This window comes from Arvicola amphibius, chromosome 6 (genome assembly GCF_903992535.2).
Source record: "Arvicola amphibius chromosome 6, mArvAmp1.2, whole genome shotgun sequence".
In the NCBI taxonomy this organism is placed as follows: domain Eukaryota; kingdom Metazoa; phylum Chordata; class Mammalia; order Rodentia; family Cricetidae; genus Arvicola; species Arvicola amphibius.
In genome coordinates, this window is record NC_052052.2 from 38,487,279 (window position 1) to 38,496,168 (window position 8,890).

The window sequence follows — 8,890 nt, forward strand, 5'->3', positions numbered from 1 at the left end:
TACTGCTCAAGAAAGAATGTCTGTGGTGTGCTTCTTACGCTCTTAGTACACATGTATGGTCTGCCTCCGACTATCTGCAACGCCACTCACTGTATGTGAGGTTTGTAACACAGGCCGACCATACAGACAGGAGCGCTGACTTCATTTTTGCTCACATGAATGTCAATTACATGCATGTGGCTTGTGCTATCTTCTCACAACCTAGTTATTTAAGTGCAATTAATTTTAGCCATGCCTGTGTGTCAGGGCTATAGGACATTAACAGCTATTGGCTGTCTTTGATCTTTAGTTTTTGGTGATAGGTACTAAACCCAAGACCTCACACATGCTAAGAACTAGGCCACTATTAGGCTTCAGACCTGTTTGGATTTGAAAATCTTCACACACCTCCACATCTCTGTAAGCGACCCCCTTATAAGCTCTCGTAAACCCTTCTGGTTACGTCGCCAGCTTTGTGTGCGGGCTTTAGTTAATATAAACTGCTTCAATGTGTCATCTGAATGCAGGTGATGCCCAAACTAGTCAGACCCTACTTAACTACTGATTGCCATGGGAATGCTCCAAAGTGCTGGCTGCTTGCCCTTGAAAGCAACATTCCCTCCTTCTTTATTCCCTTATTCCCCGCCTGAACTTTCTGTTTGCTTCCATAACTCTAAAGAGTAACCGATTCCCAACACTTACCTATATTTTTATTTTTTGCTTAAGCAAAGTTATCCCCCCCCCCCCAGCACACAGAAAGCCACACAAAGGTAATGATTGAGTTTACTTGTTCAATGTTATATACCAAAGGTTGATGGACACCCAGTAAATACACATCTACTTACTTAACAAGTATTAACTGAATAGCTGACATGTTGTAGGCTCTAGTTCGGCTTCTGGAAACAGAAAGAATGAACCAAGGCTCTCCTCTGTTTTACCAGGTAAGCAAAATGATGCATTTCAAACACATACCCTTGCAAAACTAATAGCATTTTCATGGAAAGAAGTGAGCGTGCTAGAAGAGAAACTCAGAAGTTGAACTGATGCTGTTTGAAGGCTTTCTCAATTACCTTAATAAGCAAGCACAAATTTAAAAGAGGAAATTTATGTACATTCAGTGCCTCCCAAGTGTTTAGCCACCGGCTCCTCTATCCCTTTCAAAGAACAAAGGGGTCATAACGTTTTGTGAACAGAACATGGTTGATCTTTCCAATTTTTAACTGTTTAAATAAAATTTTAATCAGAGATACAAAGTACTTTTTTAATGCACTCCCACTTATGAGTTAATTTACAGCAATGGATGGGAAGGTAGCTCTGTGGTAGAAGAGCTTGTCACGGGTGATGCTATGAACGGAAACTACACTCATGTGTTTGAACACTTGGTCCCCAGATGGTGACCCTGTTTGGAGATATTATGGAACTTTTTGGAGTGACACTTTGCTGGAAGAAGCAGTCACTGGAGATGGACGTTGAGGGTTTATAGAATCACATGACTTCTTGTTCTCTCTCTCTCTCTCTCTCTCTCTCTCTCCTCTCTCTCTCTCTCTCTCTCTCTCTCTCTCTCTCTCTCTCTCTCTCTCTATCTCTCTCCTCTTCCAACGTGGGGATGAAAATGTAACCAGCCGCTTCCTGCGCATGCTGGCTTGTCATGCCTTGTCATGCTGTCCCTGACAGGATGGATGCTCCATCTGGAATCGTAAACCAAAATAACCTTGTCGCCTATAAGTTGTTTTGATCACGGTATTTTATCACAGCAACAGAAAAGTAATGAATACACCGGGCAAGTGTGAGGATCAGAGTTCAGATCCCAGCACCCGTGTGAAGACAAGGCAGGTGGATCCCGCCTCTGACTCTAGCACTAGAAAGATGGAGACAGGGAAATCCCTGAGTAAGATGGCTAGAGTAGCCACGTGGGCTAGCTCTCTAGGTTAATCCCAGCACTTGGGAAGAAGAGACAGGCATATCTTTGTGAGTTTGAGGCTGTCCTGGTCCACAGAGAGAGTTCCAGGACAGCTAGAGCTATGTAGACAGACCCTGTCTCCAAAATAACGAATCTGAGTGTTTTGCCTTCATGTGTGCTTGTGTGTCCCATGTGCATGCAGTGCCTGCAGGGGCTAGAAGAGGGCATCACATCCCCTGGACCAGTTCAGGCTAGTCTGAAAGACAAGATGGTGCAAGAGGTCTTTTTAAGTAAAAGTGCCATGCCCTTGCCTAAAATGGCTAGTAGAAGTGGAGAATTCCACGGTGGTGAATTTACACCGCTTTCTTTGTGCCACTCTGACAATGTAAGGCCAGAGAGATGGCTTAGTGGCTGAGCGTGTTTGCTGCTCTTTCAGAAGACCAGAGTTCCATCCCATATCAGGCAGCTCACAACACCCTACAACTCCAGCTCAGGGACACCTAATGCTCCTGGCCTCTGTGGGCGTCTACCGTCACGTGCAGACCTACAGACGCATACACATAAAAATAATTTAAAATGATAAGTCTTACCAAAACAAAATTAATTTTAGAATGTGTGTGGAATGGCACACTCTCAAAACCTGGAAAGGGATGCCTTACTGGACCTGTCTTTTGTATGTGTGACTGTTAGATTCAATGATCTCAGCTAAGAAGGAAGTATGCTGTTGTGCTAGAAATGCTAATTATCTCCTTTTCTTGAAATATATAGAGAGTGTAACACCTGCAAAAATGGTTATTTTCCTTGGAGTGCCAGCTATATGAAAAGCTTTCTCACAGAAGTCTAGTCTACCAATGCATTGTTCATCTTTCTTTTGCCTGCTTGTTGCATGGACTTGGTGTGTCTTCTAAACTGTGTCAGGGGCTGGTGAGGTGGCTTAGCAGGTGAAAGCACATGCTGCCAAGCCTGATAATCAGAGTTCAATTCCTGGGACTCACAGGATGAAAGGTGAGAACCAATTCCCACAAGTTGTCTTCGGACCTCCACATGTGAGACATGGTGTGTGTGTGTGTGTGTGTGTATGCATGCACACACATATATACATGCATAAAAATAAATGTAATTAGAAATTTAAGACTGTGTGATACTTAACTGTTTTCTTATGATGCTTCTGGGGTTGTAGCTCACTTGTTCTCCAGCAAGAATTTCTAAAACAATTATTATATGGTTCGGTCATGAAACCCCTATAAAGTCTATCCCAAGACCATTCAGATTTGCCAAATAGGTAGTCATTCTCATACAGAGAGCAAAATTTTCTTCTGAGATATCCACATACTTGGTACATTTCTAAAAGCTTGCCTGAAAAAAAAAGTCTTGCCTGTTTTCCATATTTCAGTTCAAACTTTGGACTGACAAATACTCTCTAGTCATACAGTGACCACGATGACAGAATTTTACATCAGAAAGAGAGGAGCTGGTCTGAGGGGACAAAATGACCTGTTACTGGATTCTCTCAATAGTTTAAGATGCCTGTCACAGAGGGCAGATGCCCTCATGTCACAAAGCAGATGCTGCGGCCAGATGTGTTGCAGCTGTTTGGATGGAAGTCGACTGCTACAATAACCTCTGTGAGCGCTTCCATGCCGACAGACTCGAAGCCTGAGTATCAGAATCCCTCTCTGTAACGTCCAGATGCCAAGAACAAATCTGAGAATCATCTACAGAGAAAGAGGCTTTGTGATCACTATTAATAGAACCCGAGTGGATGTGGCATGGATTAGCGGTGAGTGGCCATCATACACTGGCGTCAGTCAGGGGTCCACGCCTGAAGCCGGGCACTTGTGACCATAGTAGGACCTCTCTCACTGCCACCTTCCTCTCTCAGGTTTGACTCTCTGATCAAATGTCTCTCTCACTGATTTTCATAAATGTTTTGTTTTGTCAATGGTATCAATTAAAAACTGAGCATCAATTTTCTTTCTTTCTAAAAAAGCAATCTTTTTATTTTTGTGTGAAATCTGGGAACTTCATAAAATGTATTTTGACCATATTTATTCCATACCCCCAACTGTCCCCTAACTGTTCCCAGAGACCCACTCTGCCTCACCAGTCTCTTTTTTTACTTTTTCTTTAATTAATACAGTTACATGCATACATACACATAAATGTATAATTACAACCTGCTATATCCATTTAATGTTGCTTGTGTTTACATTTTTAGAGCTGACCATTGCTATTGAATAACCCATTGGGGGCTGGGTAGCATTTTTCTGTGCTGACTATATAATTTTATTGGTTTCTTTTACTTCTAAACTCTTCAAGAAATCAGAGTCTGGTCACTGGCTTTGTTCAGGTCTACATACATAGTCTCCTCCGCTTGGAGACTGGATTTTCTCCTGCTGTTACCAAAAGGTGGCAACTGCACCACCCCTATCTCCTGTTGTAAGTAATTCTCTGAGATAATTAAATTCTGTGCAGAAGCTCCATCTACTTCAGCTGTATCCGCATTTGCTGCTCCTGTCACCCAAGAGAAAAACCATTGGAATAAACATCCCCCTTTCCAGCTTCCAGTGTGGTAGCGGTACACCCTCCTCCAGCTCCCACAGTGTGATAGGGTGTGGTGGGCACCCTCCTCCAGCTCCCACAGTGTGATAGGGTGTGGTGGGCACCCTTCTCCAGCTCCCAATGTGGTAGTGGTGCGGTGACTCCCTTCTCCAGCTCCCAGGACAGTTGTGGTACAGAGACAGCAGTGATAGAAATATACACATGCCTCTATTGCATTTTAACTTGTAAATATTCTTCCATCTTGGTGCCAACATATTTCTGAACACAGCACAGAACACTTACAAAATAGGAAAAAATAGAAATCAAATGAAGGAAGATCTGCAAAAGAGCCAGCAGATCCTAGTTTCACCTCTTAACGACAGTGTCTTTGAAAAAAAAAGTAAAATCTCCAACCCTAAGCTTCTTCATCTATAAAGTGAGAAAATATAGATATCCCATAGAATGAAATAAAGCTATGTATATAAAGTTCCTTTAGCCAGGGGACCAGGCTAAGTTGACCCATACAGTAGTGGGTTAATGGGGGATATCAGTAATAACACATATTTAACTTAGAAGTAGGTACAGATGGCCACATATCGAAACATTTACAGATATGTGTCTGTGCATGGGTTAGTGTGTGTGTATTCCTTTGTTTTCTCCACTAAGAGTTCCTAGCAGAAAGATATCTGAGCAACAATGAGCACACAAGTGCTGTGGGACAATGATTCTGTACTCTGTAAAGATTTGTCACTTGTACTGGTTTAATAAAATGCTGATTGGTCAGTAGTCAGGCAGGAAGTATAGGCAGGGCAACCAGAAGAAGAAAAGCTCAGTCTGCAGTTGCCACCCAGACACAGAGGAAGCAAGATGAGAATGCCTCACTGATGAAAGTTACCAAGCCATGTGGCTAACACAGACAAGAATTATGGGTTAATGTAAGTTATAAGAGTTAATAAGAATCTTGAGCTAATAGACCAACCAGCTTATAATTAATGTAAGCCTCTGTGTGTTTCTTTGGGACTGAACAGTTGCAGGGGCAGGTGGGACAAAATCCTCTGTCAACACATACACAGGCAGATCTCGGGTCCAGGGCTCCTGGGCCAGGTGACTCGTTCTAGGACTGGACCAGGAAATGTAGCAGATGAGCCTAGACTGTGCCACAGGAATCACAAAATAAAAATTATTGAACATAGAGAAATACAGACTCTGGCGGATTTGGTCAAAGGAACACACAGCCTGACCGAAAGAACCGACAATGATATACAGTGAAACAACTTGAACAATAAAATAAACACAACAGTACTAGGTTCCAAAGCTACGCCAAAAATAAGTGTCTGAGTCTAAATTGATATAAATAGATGAGTAGGTAAATAACTGGGAACAGACAGTCTCTCAATCAGAATTCCAAATATGTGATGTAGAGTACACCTTACAGGAAGGGGAGCTTAATTTCACACTCCTTACACATGGTGACTTTGTTCCAAAGACCAATGTTGAAAGAGCAAAGAAGACCTTAATGGTAGGAAAGGCTGATAAGCACATCTTCAGGCTGGTGCTTGCTATCAGCACCAAGAGTCATCAGTGATGTGATAGGAATGGGACTTCAAATTTATGATCTTTCTCTAGCGTCCCTTGAACTCTGTCTAGTTATGACAAAATAATTAGACAAATTCTCATATAAGTTTTATACTATTCTTGTCTTAGTTAAGGTTTCCATTGACTATAAAGAGACACCATAACCATGGCAACTCTTATAAGGAAAACATCTAATTGGTGGAGGGGCTTGCTTATAGTTGCAGAGGTTCAGTCCATTATCATCATGAAGGGGAGCTTAGCAGCACGCAGGCAGACATGGTACTGGAGAAGTAGCTGAGAGTCCTGTATCTTACTGGTAGTAGGAAGTTGACTGAGACACTGGATGGTATCCCAAGCATAGGAAACCTCAAAGCCTACCCCCACAGTGACACATGTCCTCCAACAAGGCCCTGCCTCCTTCACCAAAGCCACACCTCCTAATAGTGCCATTCCCTATGAGATTATGGGGGTCAATTACATTCAAACTACCACAATACCTGACTGGTGATTGGTGTGGGAAGTCCTTCTGTATATGTGTTGCTTTTATTGGTTAATAAAGAAGCTGCTTTCAGCCAATGGCTTAACAGAATATAGTCAGGCTGGAGAGAGAGAGAGAGAGAGAGAGAGAGAGAGAGAGAGAGAGAGAGAGAGAGAGAGAGAGAGAGAGAAGGTGGAGTTAAAGAGACGCCATGTGGCCACCAGAGGGGAAAGATGGAGCTACTAGCTGGAAACTTGCCAGTAGGCCACAAGCCTTGTGGTAAAATATAAAATAATGGAAATAGGTTAATTCTAGAGCTAGCTAGCAATACTAAGTGATTGGCCAAGCAGTGATTTAATTAGTACAGTTTCTGGGTGGTTATTTCGAACCTGGGGAAAAAAAAAAACCCAAGAAAACATTCACACCCAAGAAGCCCAGGAAGTCAATATAATTATGTAAGATGCTGAACCAGTTTTTATGGGACAGAAAAGGACATTAGGCAAATAATACAAGGAAGCACAAGCATACTACCAACTTTTTATCAATATACATACTGCTTCATTAATTGTAATAACATGCCGTAGCAATGTCTGACTTAATAACAGGGAAAGTTCTGGTTCTGCATAAGAACTCTGTACTACTCTTTGCTCAGTTTTCTGTAAATCTAAAACTGTTTGAATTTAAAATTAACTTTAAAAATGCCTTTCATGGTGCCTAGTATGTGAAGGTGTTCAACAAGTAATCTGTATAATTATTGTTATCATTAATAATAAAGTGGCATATTTTTCATTGGTGCCAGTTCATGGTCACAATCATAATCCTATTTAATCTCCCTGCTTTAAATGGGAGCCGTTATTTCATAGAAAATAAGCACTTAAGATTTAGAGAGGAGTAAAGATAGCAGCCGCTGATGCTAATCGAGTGATCGGTAAGAAGCTGGGGCTAGGTGAGATTCACATCCACTTAATGCCAGCAGCGTTCACGGGGCAGCCAGGGTGTGAGAGATTGCATCCAGCAAGGTTATGTGGCGCTGAAGAAGGCGTACCCTGGCCTGCCCATTCCAACCTGCTAATGTTTGGAGGTGCAGCCCAAGCTCTGAGCCTGCTACACTTTTGGCCAACAACCTGAGTGCTCATGAGGTAACCAGAGCCCTGGAGAATATGCTAAGTGGCAAAGCTTGAAATGTCTCCACTGAGGACTGTGAGCAAGAGCACCAGAACCCAGACTCTACTGGACTGAATCCAATGTATAAAGCGTGTGCTGTACAAAAAAAGGGGGGGGGAGGCAGGGCAGGGGCGGTGCGTACCTTTAATCTCAAGCACTCAGAAGGCGGAAGTAGGCAGATCTCAGCTTGGTCTACAAAGCTAGTTCCAGAATAACCACGGCTGTTAAGCAGTGAAACCCTGTGTAACAGGGTTTGTCTCGAAAGACAAAACAAAACAAAACAACAACAGAAAGATTAAAGAGAGGCTGGAGAATGGCCCAGCAGTCACTTAAGCAGTGCTTGCTGCTGTTGTAGAGGACACAGGTTCTGCTCCCAGCATCCACTTGGCAACTCACAACTATCTATAGGTCCAGTTCTAGGCCAGCCTTTATGGCTAACTAGTGTATAGGTGCTGGGATTAAAGGTGTGTGCCACCACTCCCTGGCCTGTACGGCTGTTAGTGTAGCTGCTTTGCCCTCTGATCTTCAGGCAAGCTTTATTTATTAAAACACAAATAATATACCACTATATGGCAAATTGCTTTCTAATGCTGAAAATTACTTCTAAGAAGTAGGGTCATTGCTGTGACCTTTCCTGATAGTGTGATTCAGCTGCCTTTGGACTGATTTGTGGGAAGAATTTGGAAATGCTCAGAGATGTTTACAGTACCGAAAAGTGAAGCTTACTGAGTGATTCTGCTGTGATCGCAGGAGACCTAAATGTTCTTCAGATGTAGGCAATGAGGATTTGAATGGAAAATGAGCACTCTATTAGGAGCAGGTATAGGGACTAATCATGTTACATTCTAGCCAAGAAATGGTCCACATTTTTGCTCATTCTCTGAGAATTTGTGGGACATTGAGTTTAAAGCTGTGAACTACTTAACTGGTAAAGAAAATTTCAGGGCAGAATAGCGTTCAGGATTTGGCATGGTTATTACTTACTTATTTCAGGCAGACTTACAGCAAGAATCAGGAACAAAAAGCAGAACTGGTGGATTTGAAAACTTGAAGTTTGACTGAAAGGGCACCCATGAAAAGTTAGGCCAGGGAAGGTAGAGTTTTTAGACATCAGCAACACTCAAACAGGTCACTGCTTTGTACAAACAAGAAGAAACCTACTCTGGAGCCATCTTAAGAGTTGTGTGGGCCTCATTCATCATAGGCTAAAGATTATAAATGTGTAAACTCACTCGAAAGACACAGCTTTGAGA

General features: G+C 42.4%; 2 pseudogenes; one reads left to right on the top strand and one right to left on the bottom strand.

The window, feature by feature from the left end:
* Window positions 1-2,356: 2,356 nt before the first annotated feature.
* LOC119817240 lies at window positions 2,357-7,025 on the bottom strand (annotated as a pseudogene).
* A 34-nt stretch (window positions 7,026-7,059) lies between these two features.
* On the top strand, window positions 7,060-7,654 carry LOC119817241 (annotated as a pseudogene).
* Window positions 7,655-8,890: the final 1,236 nt, after the last annotated feature.